Source organism: Cupressus sempervirens, chromosome 6 (genome assembly GCF_028749045.1).
Source record: "Cupressus sempervirens isolate cs-2001-9-10 chromosome 6, ASM2874904v1, whole genome shotgun sequence".
NCBI classification, from domain to species: domain Eukaryota; kingdom Viridiplantae; phylum Streptophyta; class Pinopsida; order Cupressales; family Cupressaceae; genus Cupressus; species Cupressus sempervirens.
Genome location: NC_143123.1, coordinates 486,388,724 through 486,401,687, shown reverse-complemented (window position 1 = coordinate 486,401,687; position 12,964 = coordinate 486,388,724). Strand labels below are relative to the sequence as shown.

General features: G+C 38.1%; 1 protein-coding gene across 1 annotated transcript in view; it reads left to right on the top strand.

Annotated features, from left to right (window-relative positions):
* The window catches only part of LOC149553152 (DnaJ/Hsp40 cysteine-rich domain superfamily protein), a 118,967-nt gene that overhangs the window by 27,368 nt on the left and 78,635 nt on the right, over nucleotides 1-12,964 (top strand). The gene's annotated exons all lie outside the window — the stretch shown is intronic.

Below are 12,964 nucleotides of genomic sequence, written 5' to 3'. Positions count from 1 at the left end.
TCACAAAGACCCACTTTCTTGAGACTAGAGTTAGATGCAGTCAGCACCACTTTTGACACTGCCCCATTTGTTGATGATGTGCTGACTCATTTTCACGAGTGGAATGCTCTTCCTCAAGCATTAAAGGATAACTTGAGTTTTGACAGATATTTGACATAGAAGCGTGAGAATTCCAAGGGTAGGCCTGTTATTGGCAGACAACAACTTAGGTATACTAAGCTCTAGTAGGTAGCAGGTAAGATGACATTGGCTCATTTTGATGGGAGCGGTAGAGTGACTGCTAGAGCTTGGGTCCACAAGCTCGACACTTGCCTCGCTTTGCGTCCTATGACCGAGGAGGATGCCATCAGGTTTGCTATGCTACACTATGGAGTTGCGCATGATTGGTGGTATCATGGTTTAGTATCTCTCCATCATGATTAGATCATATCATATCAAGAGTTTGTTGACAGGTTGATAGAACGTTTTGACAAGAAGGATCCTGAGGTTTATTTCAAGGAGTTGGCTCAGTTACGATAGACAAATGGTTTGGAGGCATTCATCATTGAGTTCCAGAGGTTGTCAGTGATGGTGTATGACATATCTGAGCAGAGGACGGTTATGCTTTTTATTGAGGGTCTGGCTGAGCCACTCAAAGGGTGGGTCAAGTCATTAGATCCCCCTTCATTATAGGAGGCAATGAAAAAGATCCGTAATTTAGAGGCCTCTACACCTAGAGGCAAGTTTTCTTCAAAGCCTACTATGTTGTCCTATGATAGGACACCTCCCCAGAGAGAGGAGAAGACTGAGGGTAAGCGTCTTGCTGTAGCACCTTTGGACCAGGAAACAATTAATGATTTGAGGAGGTGGAAGTTATGTTTCTATTGCAGGTGTCCTTATGATGTCGACCATGACTGTCCTATGAAGCGTAAGGGTAAAAATATGATGATGATGGTAGTGCTGAGTTTCAAGAGCAGTTTGGGGATTCTGATCAAGATCAACATAGGAGTGATGATGTTGATGATGAGGTGGATGACTCCAACCTCAAGGTAGCTTACTTATCCAGTATGAGGTTGGAGGGAGCTTTCAGGATGCCTGGGCTCGTAGTTGGACAGGGTATTGTCGCTTTATTTGATACTAGAGCTACTCATAATTTTATTGATGCTCATTGGGTTACCAGGAGAGGTATGCAGACTGAGGATTTCGAGGGCCTAGGGGTACAGGTAGCTGATGGTTACACCTTAGAGTGTAACAAGATGATTTCAGATCTTCCTGTGAAACTTAATACATACGCTTTCATTGCAGATTTTTATGTGGTAGACATGGGGGGAATAGATATAGTTCTTGGTATGGCTTGGTTACACACACTTAAGGATATCTACTTGAGTACAGAAAAGATGGAGATGAGGTTCATTAAGGATAGGCAGCCCCAAGTTCTTAAAGCAATCTGTAATGATGAGCTGAAGTAGATTTCCCTTAGGCGTATGCAACATTTGGTTCGTCACAAGGATATGATTGATTGGGCAGTGGAGTGTAGGATTATGCCTACTCAAAATAATATTGAGGAGGCAAAACATCATCCAAATATCCAGTAATTGAGAATTAAACACTTTAAGGTGTTTAATGATTTACCCCTTGCTAGGCCACTGGATCGTGGGATTGAGCATATTATTGAGTTGGAGGAGGGCACTAAGCCTATTATGATTACTCCTTATCGCCATCCGAAGAGGCTCAAAGATGAGATTGAGAAGACCATACAAGAGCTACTTGATTAGGGGCATATTAGGCCAAGTAAGTCCCCATTCGCTTCTTCAGTTGTTCTGGTGAAGAAGAAGGATGGTACCCTCCGGATGTGCATTGATTATCAAATGCTGAATAAGAGGACAATAAAAGTCCAGTATCCCATTCCACAGATTGATGAGCTCATTGATGAATTGCATGGGGAAAAGTATTTTTTGAAGATTGATCTGATGTCCGACTATCATCAAATCTGGGTTAGAGAGCAGGACATAGAGAAGACAAAATTCAGGTGTCACTATGGGCATTTTGAGTTTCTGGTCATGCCTTTTGGTCTTACCAATGCTCTTGCCACTTTCCAATCTACTATGAACAGGGTGTTCCATAGTCAACTCCGTAGGTTTGTGCTAGATGACATTCTGATTTATAGCAAGATTTGGGATGATCATGTTGTTCATTTGGATACAGTTTTGGGTATATTGGATCAGGCTTCCTTGTATGCCAAAGAGTCCAAGTGTGCTCTTGGTATGACAGAGTTACTTTATCTGGGACATATTATCAGTGTTGATGGAGTTCGCATGGACCTAGATAAGATCCGTGCTATTGTGGAGTGGCCTACACCAGAAACCATGACACAGTTAAGAGGGTTTATTGGTCTTTGTGCCTTTTATCGTAGGTTTGTGGCTCGTTTCTCACGACATGTCACTCCCCTTACAGATCTAACATGTAAGGGTGCTTTCCAGTGATCGGTTCAGGCGTAGGAATGTTTTGAGAAGTTTGAAATTATCATGACTTCATGTCCGGTGTTGGCTTTACCTAATTTTTCTAGGCCCTTTGATTTGCATTGTGATGCTTCCGGAGAGGGTATTGGTGTAGTTTTATCCCAGGATCGACATCCCATAGTCTTTGAGAGTAGGAAATTGTAGGATCTTGAGAGATCTTTCAGTGTTTATGATAAAGAGATGTTGGCTATCATGCATGTTTTGGCCAAGTTTAGGCAGTATTTAGTGTGCAACAAGTTTTGCATTAAGACTGATCATAATAGCCTGAGACATTTCCTAGGGTAGAGGGATTTAAATGAGAGGCAACATAAGTGGGTCAGCAAGCTATAGTCTTACGATTTTGATATCTCTTATATCAAGAGAATTCAAAATGTTGTTGCAAATGCCCTTTCTAGGAGACCTCATCTTTGTATAGTTTCCGATATCGCTGAGGACTAGAGACACTTAATTCTTGCTGAATATGCTAGGGATCAGTGGGCCTCAGGCATTGTAGATAGCAATATTTAGGATGATAGATATTCGCTTTCAGGAGGGTTGATTATCTACAAAGAGAGGATATACTTGATTCTAGAGGCAGATGTGCGTAAGAATATCCTGCAAGTGTTCCATGATTCTCCTATGGCTGGTCACCCCGGTTTTTTCAAAACTTATATACAGGTTCGGGAGAGATTTACATGGAAGGGGTTGAAGGCTGATTTTCATCACTATGTTCAAGAGTGTTTGGTTTGTTAGCAAAACAAACATGAACACATATCTTGCGGGTTTATTACAGCCACTTCCTATTCCTAAAAGGAAGTGGGAGGGAATTTCCATGGACTTCATTGTGGGCTTGTGCAAAGCTCAAGGACGGGATTGTATATATGTGGTGGTAGATAGGCTTACAAAGTATGCACATTTCTTCCCTATTACCACTACCTATTCAGCCGTGCAGTTGGCTGAATTATTTTTTAGAGACATCTTTAGGTTGCATGGTTTACTTAAAACCATTGTAAGTGACCATGACAACAGATTCATGAGTCATTTTTGGCAAGAGATTTTTACATTGTGTGGGATTGAGTTGACCCCTAGCATCAGCTACCATCCACAGACGGATGGACATACAAAAATAGTGAACAAATGGGTTGAAGGTTATTTGCAGAATTATGTCCTTTCTTAGTAGAAGGCGTGGGTAAAGTGGATTCACTTATGTGAGTATTGCTACAATTCTACTCATCACATGACTATGCAGATATCACCTTTTAGGGATTTGTATGGGTACGATCCACCTAGTTTTATGGATTTATTATGTGGTGATCGTAGGGTGCCGAGTGCAGGAGATATGTTGTAGAGTAGCGAGGATGTAATTAGATCATTGAGGGATAACATACAGAGAGCTCAGAATCAACAAAAGCACTATGCTGATCAGCGAAGAATAGGCCGGACATTTCAGGTGGGTGACATGGTTTATTTGATGTTGCAGCCGTATTGATAATCTTCGATAAAAAAGAGGGGTGTTGAGAAACTTAAGCCACGTTATTATGGACCCTTTGAAATTGTGCGGAAGGTTGGTGAGGTAGCATATGAGTTGCAATTGCTTGATGAAAGCAAAGTTCATAATGTGTTTCATGTTTCACGCCTCAAGGGGCCTTTGGGTCATCATGTGATACCTTCTCCTATATTGCCTCCATTGGATAATGAAGGAAGATTGGAGTTGATTCTGGAAGCAATTTTTGATGCTAGAGAAATATAGTTGCGACAGAGGACCATTCGTGAGTTTTTGTTTAAGTGGCAAAATCTTCTAGATGAGGATGCCACTTGGGAGCCTGAGGATATTCTACAACATCTCGGATTGTGATTGCTTGAGGACAAGCAATCTTGGGGAGGGAGGACTGTAATGTCCCCGATTTAGCAGGTTCTCGGAGTTTGGATTTGTCAGCTCATCAGCGCGACTCCCGTGAGTTGACATTTGGCTTTGGGGCTCTTTGGTTTGGATTTGCTATTTTTGGACTTACTATTTTTAGTAAGTCACTTTTGGCCAGTTTCTATTTTGGTCAAGGCAATTCTGACATTGTTGGTCACTTATCATTTTGCTTTTGGGCTCTAGGCGAATTAATTTGGTGGTCATATTTATTGCAATTCTATTGAGACAATGATTATTTAATGCATTGGTGATTAATTATGGTGCTTCATATTATAAAGTAATTGGACTTTATATTATAAAGCAAAGTTTAAGTGAGAAGTGTCAAGGTGAAGCCAGGTTGCATAAAGTCTTATAAATATGACTTCGTTTCAAGGAGAAAAGCATCTTGAATTTTATATATTTTCTTGCTCCTTACATTGCCTGAGGGTTTGAAGAAGTTTTGAGTTTCTCCATCGATAATTGTGCTGAGGTAAACAATTATCTCAATCTCCAACTGTATCGACTTTGGCTTTGGAGATTAATCATTCTGAAGGAAATCATTAGTGCTGGTTTTGTAAATTGGCAATCAATTTGCACATCGTTTGCAAGATTTTAATTCTGTTGCGGTTCCTTTGAAGGTTGCATCTAAGATTTCTGGGAGTCATGCTTGGAGTGTTGCTGCTGTTCTCCCAAGGTGGTAGGTGGATTATGTAATATTCTGGCCGGTAGAACCAAACACCAAGCCCAGAAGTTACAATGCCCATGTGAGATCATTGGACGTTATCCCTTGTTTGCCAATTCATTTCTAGTGTAAAACGCAGGGTAATTAGTCACATTCTCTGTTCCTCAGTTTGGCGTCAACATTTCTTCATTGTATGTTGTGTGAGGGATCATCCAATTGCATAGTGTGGCCTCTTCCTTTTAGCCCGTAGGAGCAAGATTGTGGTTTGCAATTTGATCGGGGGTTACCACTATTTTAAGTTGGAAATTCAGTTATGATAATTCTGTTATTTCCTTTTAATTACATGTGATGTTAAGAGGTTAGTTGATGAGGAGAATTGCCTTGTACTCGCCATATCTATTAAATATCAAATAAAATCAAGAACCTTGTTTCCTGTTTTTTGGTAATTCTATTGGAGCCGACTTGGGTCATTTCAATGGATCAAGAACTATTGCAAAGAAAGAGTTTGTTCAAGACAAGATGTAAGGTTGAAGGTAAATGTTGCAAAGTTATGATTGACAGTGGTAGTTTAGACAACCTGGCTTTAGAGGAATTAGCGATCAAGTTGCTGTTTAAGAGATTGAAGCACCCTAATCCCTAGTAGCTAGCATGAATTCAAGATAATCATAAGGTACTGATAAGTGAAAAATGTTTGGTGAAATTTAAGATTCAGTCTTACCATGATGAATTTCTATGTAATATTATGCCTATGGATGTATGCCATATCTTTGTTGGGCAGACTATGGCAATATGATAAACAAGCATTGCATGATGGGAGAAAGAACATATATACTATTGTTGCAAATGAGATGAAACAAGTGTTGTTTCCTTTGGAAGAAACTCCTAAGAGTGAGATTTGTACTAGTGTTAGCGTTTGTTTGGTTGAAGAAAAGAAATTCTTGGATAGTTTAAGAAATGAAAGTATCTTTAGAGTGGTGGTTGTCGTTGCACCAAAATATCAACTTGTCAACGCTTGCTACAACCATTAGACTTGTAGAAGATATAGGAGACTGTTAACCCATGTCATGAATTCTAGAGGGAGATGTTGGCGATTAGTCCAACAATCCCTACCTCAGCATCACTTGAGAGGATTCAAACTTGTAATCAAGTTCTGATACCACTTTTTAGAGTGACAGTTGTCATTGCATCAAAATATCGACCTGTTAATGCCCGATACATCCACTAGACTTATATAGGATATAGGATGTTGTTAAACCATGTCATGAATCCTGAAGGGAGATGTTGGTGATTAGTCCAACAGGTATGTGTCATGCTTTGATTCCTAAGAAATCTGATTTGGAATATGAAGGACAACCAAAGGAGATAAAGGAATTGTTGTAGTGTATGAGGATATAATCTTAGATCATGTACTTGATGGATTACCACATGTGAGGAGTATCAATCATTGCATGGATTTGATTCCAGGAACTAGATTTCCAAACAAAGCAGCACACCCAATGACACCTGTAGAGAATGGAGAATTGAATAGACAAGTGCTAGAATTGCTAAGGAAGGGTTTGATTAGAGAGATTTGTGTCCTTGTGCAATACCTAGAGTATTAGCACCAAGAAGAATTGATAATGGAGAATATGCAATGATTTTGGGGCTATTACCCAAATTACTATGAATTATTGATTTCCTTTACCTAGAATTGATGACATAATGGATTGTTTGAGTAGAGCTAGATATTTCACAAAAATAGACTTAAAGAGTGGATATCATCAGATCATGATCAGAGAATGTGATGAGTGGAAGAATGTGTTCAAGACAAATGAAGGATTGTATGAATGGTTGATAATGCCTTTTGGATTGACGAATGCATCAAGTGCTTTCATGAGATTGATGAATGAAGTATTGAAGAAATTCTTGGGTAAGTTTGTGAATGTGTAGTTGGATGACATTCAGATTTTTAGTAAGGTTAAAGAGGATCACTTATTGCATCTTAGACAAGTATTGTAGAGGTTGAGAGAGATTGCTGATAAAACATCAAGAAGTGTTTGTTTATGAAGAGATAGTATACTTGGGATTTGTGATATCAGTAGATGGATTAAAGATGGATCATGAGAAGGTAAAAACAATTGTTGAATGGCCTACACTTGAAAGTGTTGGAGAGGTAAGATTGTTTCATGGATTGGCTAGTTTCTACTGAAAGTCCATTAGGAATTTCAATTCAGTTTGCAGCCCTAAGACTGAGACAATAAGAGGAGATAGGAAGGATTTCAAGGGGACAAATGGAGCACATAGAAGTTTTAAATTGTGGAAACTAAAGGTGGTTGAACAACCAGTGTTAGCCCTACCTAATTTCAGTAAAGTATTTGAAGTTGATTGTGATGCAAGTGGAGTGCAATTGGAGAAGTATTGAGTCAAGAGGGAAGACTTGTTGCTTATTTTAGTGAGAAGTTGAATGATGGAAAGATCGAGTTTATGATCAAGAGTTCTATTCCATTGTTCAAGACTACAAGAACTCGGGATATTTTTTGTTGGTTATACTGTGCATCTTCTAGTATATTTGTGTGGATGGTTCTCTGCTATGCATCCTCGCGAGCTTCTTATCAACTCACAAGGACTCCTCCATGTGAATATACGGGTCTGATGTTCTCTATCTATTTTTTATTTATTGTGAAAGGTTCGTGTTTGCTAGTTAAGGCTAACAGCATTTTTTGTTTCCGCTTAGCTTCTTTTGCTGTTAAGTTTGTCTTGGTGCTGTTGGATGACTTGGGCACATAGAATCGATGACTTGGCATCATTTTTTTATCTTGCTTGTGGACGTTATTGGAAATCAATCAAAGAGTCTTCATTGGGGTAGTACAATAGTCGTTTGGCATTTCGGTAAAAGTATCTTCAGCTATTGGAAACTCTATGTGTCATGTGAGTGAAATATAAAAATGTTGCATAGGTTATTATTCATACGGACAATATGTTATGTGTGTTTTTCTGAAGAGTGGGTGGTTGATATGGATGTTAAGTGACTGACATAATATTCTTATGATATTTTGAGAAAAGATTGTGTGCATGGTCTTTGCTAGCAAGACAAAGATAGTTTTTTCTGATGCTTTCAGCGGCTTAGCATTCTCTATGTAATTATCATGTGACCATTGTTGTTGTTGTGATAACAACCTCTGTGAAGAAGTCATTCATTTGACTTAGCTTGTGAAGCATTGTACTGGATATATTGTGATTATCAATAAAGGATATATCTTGAGTGTGGCTAGGTTTGTCTTTCAAGTGGGAGGGTTTTCCCAAGGTATCTCTAGTGTTATTGTGTTTCTTGCTTTATTTGTTATTTAGTTATGCTATTATGGTTCGAAAACTTAACAATAGTAGACCAAAGCGAATGGTTGGATTATTTCATTTAAGATGAGATGCTATTTAAGGGAACTCAATTGTGTGTGCCTAGAAGTTCTATGAGAGATAATTTAAGGAAAAATATTATAGAGGATTAGTTGGACACTTTGGTGTTGACAAGACAATGGCTTTGGTAAGTGAGAATTTACTTTTGGCCTCAAATTCATAATAATGGAAGGAAATTTGTTGAAAATTGTAGAGTTTGTCAAGTGGCAAAAGGGAGTAGTCAAAATGTGGGATTTTGTAAACCTTTGATAGTACCAAATAGACCTTGGGGGGATATAAGCATGAATTTCATTCATGGATTGCCTAAGATAGAGAGAGGGGTTGATTTAATATTTGTGGTAGTGGATAGATTTTCTAAGATGACACATTTTATACTTTGTAAGAAGCCAACAGATACAATACATGTAGCAGATCTATTTTTCAAAGAGGTTGTGAGATTGCATAGGTTACCTACAAGTATTGTTTTAGACAAAGATGCTAAGTTCGTTGGTTATTTTTGGAGGACACTTTGGAAGAAAATGAGGATTGATTTGAAGTTAAGTTTTACATTTCACACACAAACAAATGGAAAAACATAGATAGTGAACAAAAGTTTGGGGAATCTATTGAGATGTTTGGTTGGAGAGAAAGTTGAAATTTGGGATTTGATGCTTACTCAAGCAAAGTTTGCATACAAATAATTCAGTAAACATGAGTACAGGAAAGGCACCATTTGAGATTGTCACGGGGATGAATCCTAAATGTATATCGGAATTGAGATACATCAGTCAAGAGGATAAAAGAATTGCTGAGCTAGAGGAATTTGCAGAACACATGGAGTTTTTACATTATCAGGTGAAGCAACATTTGGAAGATATGAACCAAAAGGAAGAATGAGGTAATAGTATATTTGAGAAAATGAAGATTTCTAGTTGGGACATACAACAAACTGAAGATGAGGAAGTTTGGAATTGTAGGATCTTGGCGAAATTTGATTTAGATAATGCATATGAAGTTGAGTTACCAAATTCCTATGGATATATCATCAATATTCAACATTGCAGATCTATATGAGTATCATGAGGCACAATTCAGTGATGACTGTGGATTAGATTTGGGACAACAATTTCCTAAGAAGCAACTGGATGAAATTGAAGACATTTTGGATCACCGAGTTGGTAGAAATATGCTCGGACCTATTTGTTCTTCATGTTCTATGACTAGTTGGAGTTTTTTGATCTTGCAAATTATTACCATGATTTGGAAAGCTATTAGGCTTATCGTTTGATGTTTCTAAATTCTTGGCCGACCTAACTTTGGGTTTGGAGTTCATTTTAGATTGTAATGGAGGAATTCTTCATGTTTTGTCATGTCCCCAATTTTCTGGTGACAGTTCGATTTAATTAATTTAATTAATGGTTGTCCAAGGACGACTAATTAGTTATTTTAATTAAATAAATAATTATTAAATAAGTAACTTTATATTTAATAAAGTGACTTGGAGTATTTAATAAAGTCACTTAAGAGATAAGATCAAAAAAGTTCTAGAAGTCTCTGGAGAGGATGGAGGAAAAAGAATAAATAGGCACCTCGGGGCTCCATTCGAATCAGGCAATTTTTATCTCTCTTTTGATTTCAAGATTGTGATTCGATCACAGGTGCATTGTGGAACCTAGGGTTTTCGCAATTGACACAGTTGGCCATTGAGAACGATAACTCTCAATTGGTTCGCAATTTTGAGGGTGTGAAATATCATCCGAATTATTGCAGATTGGAGGTGACACTTAGTCATTTCATCGGAGCGATCATTTGTGGCTTAAGGCCAACTTAATGGTTTTTGCATCACTGTTTATTGTTGGATCAGCAAAGTAGAATTAATCATCATCCTCACAAACCAATGCAGTATTAGAGGAAATTCAGAAGGAAGCCAAGAAGTGAAGGATTCGATTCAGGACATCACATCAGAGGGTTCGAATTTTTTTAAGGTAATTCCAAGCAGCGACTCATTCACTTGCAAGCAAAATTCGAGTGGCTGGATCAGAGTTGTGACATACGAAATCTGGAAATTGGGCCAGTTCTAGTAGAAGGATATGCGGTCTGAACGAGTTGGCAGTTTCTTCAGAATCCTTCTCGGCTCAGATTCGACATGTGAATTCCAGGTCCGGCTAGGATGACCTGTCATTGAAGGTTATACGGGTCGTTTGGATAAATCGACAGTTACTTCAAGACCCGCAACGCAAGGAGTTTATTGAAGATGTGTCGCAAGAAGTAGCGGAAACAAAGAATAGACACAGGTCGGAATATATGACTCAGTATCCATGCAAGCAGAGGTGACAGGTCGCGATTCATAAAATCGCAGGTGACAAACTTTCCTCAGGGTCAAGCCGAAGATCAAAACTTGACATGCGAAATCGAGAACAGAACCAATTACATTAGAAGGTTATGCGTTTGGACTAGCCGACAGTTTACGACGAATATTCAAGGGTTGGTTGCGGGGTAGAGTCTCGCTGATTCCAAGACGGCATTGCTCACGGTGCATATTACTCATCCTCGCAAGTCCTATCAGCTTCAACTTCCCTTGCGACCAGCAGGCTCGGCCTTCAATAGTTCAGGCACCTTTGCAAGCTGCGATCTGTATTTTATAATAATCACAATCAATCCGGAAATCCATCATAGGATTCAATCATACAAATTGCAGGTCAAGCATTAATTCACCGATTTAAAATCAGAGACCTGGCGGGGTACGAACTGCAGAGCTCCAGAATCGACAAGTACTGTAACCAACACTGGAGAAGATTTACGCTTAGACGGGACAGAGGCTTGGTAGTAAGTTAGCGACATCAGTCCCTCTACCATTCAAGATTAGGCAGATTTGTATAAAATCAACAGCCCTTCGTAATGATTAATGGAGCCAGCAATCTCAGGTTTTCTATTCCTATACAGTCCAGGTTCACTGCTTGATTACTGAATTATGAAACATTGATTGTAATAAGAATTCTTTCCTGAACATCATTAGCATTATTATCTATTGCTTTGTTACATCTATACTAATTGATGAATTATCTGAGATATTCCCCTTTGCATGACAAAATTTCATAGTACATTGTCTTTCATAGTACAACTCAGACTATAAGAATAGAATTTGTCACGGTTTATCACTGGATTTTAGTGACCTTTATAGCAAGGGTCATTTCATGTTTTAGGTCCTGACCTATATTTGATATTATGTTTTTCTCACCTTTTAATGTAATAACTTAATTAAATTAATTAATTAATTGGTCCCAAAATTTAAATAATATAATAAAAAGGACCTTTAAATAATTACTTTAATTAATAAATATGGGGACCCAAATTAATAAAATAAAAATGTTTGCATTTGGGGTCCCCATTGATTTATTTATATCCTGGGCACATTTTTAATTTTTACTATAGATGTATGTGTTGTCATGTCAACACTTATTATGCACCCTCAGGAGTTTACTTTGTAGGGGTATTTATGACCAGTGAGCAGAATGTCTTTCTCATGTGAGCTCAATTATTTTATTGTACTGCAAATTCCAATTGGAGTTTTGCTTTGTTTCACCATTTCGGAAGTAAAAGACCTTCCCTATTTGGCTATCACAGTGTTGGGTGGGATTCGATCCTCATCCTATTTCATTCTGCTTGTTGGTTTCAGACTTGAAAAATCTGAAGCAATATCATTATTTGAATTTGAAGAATTTCTCGGTACAATAATTGGTGTGTACTTCGTAGCATTAAATCTCTTTTATTCTATACATTGCAATAACCATTAATATCATAGCAATATCATCCGAAGGGAAGAGCCTTTGTCTAATGGGCATCTGCCTTACTAAGGGATTGATAAGTTTTCAACATAACTTGCTAGAAATAAGTCATTGTACGACATCAAAGGAATCACCATATGAAATAGAAGGAGATCATCATATGTCCAGTTTGACCATATGAACAAGAGATAATTGTGTTCAACAGAAGGGAGATGTCACTAGCATACAAGTGGCACCCCTAGTTGCCATACGGTGGGATGAAGTCACCATAGTTGGAAAACTCGCCAAATGCAAAAACTCGCCAAGCCCCCCAAAAGTTTAATCGGGAAAAACTCGGTGATTTAAAAAAAAAACTCGAGGAAAACTCGGGAACCTAAAAAACCGCTGAAATTTAATTAAAAATACATTTATTTTGCAAAATTTAATGAGAAGATGCATCTAATAAGTTAATTAAAGACAATACAAAAGAAAGAAACGAAGTTTAGATATATATAAATGCATAATACAAAATTGCATTCTCATGCAGAATGCTCATGGTAGGAAGCAAAATAGTAAATTACTAAATAGTTTCAATCTGTCAAACTAGAAGTAAATACTAAAAGTCTAAATACGTCAATACAATGTGACAATGTCAATCACATCTTCCTCTTTCCATTTGCACTAGCAAGAAAGCAAGGGGGTCTAGTCCTAGAAGAAGTGCCCCGCACTAGGATAGGGCGTGAGCTGCGTGACTGTGAATTCTGTGGTTGTG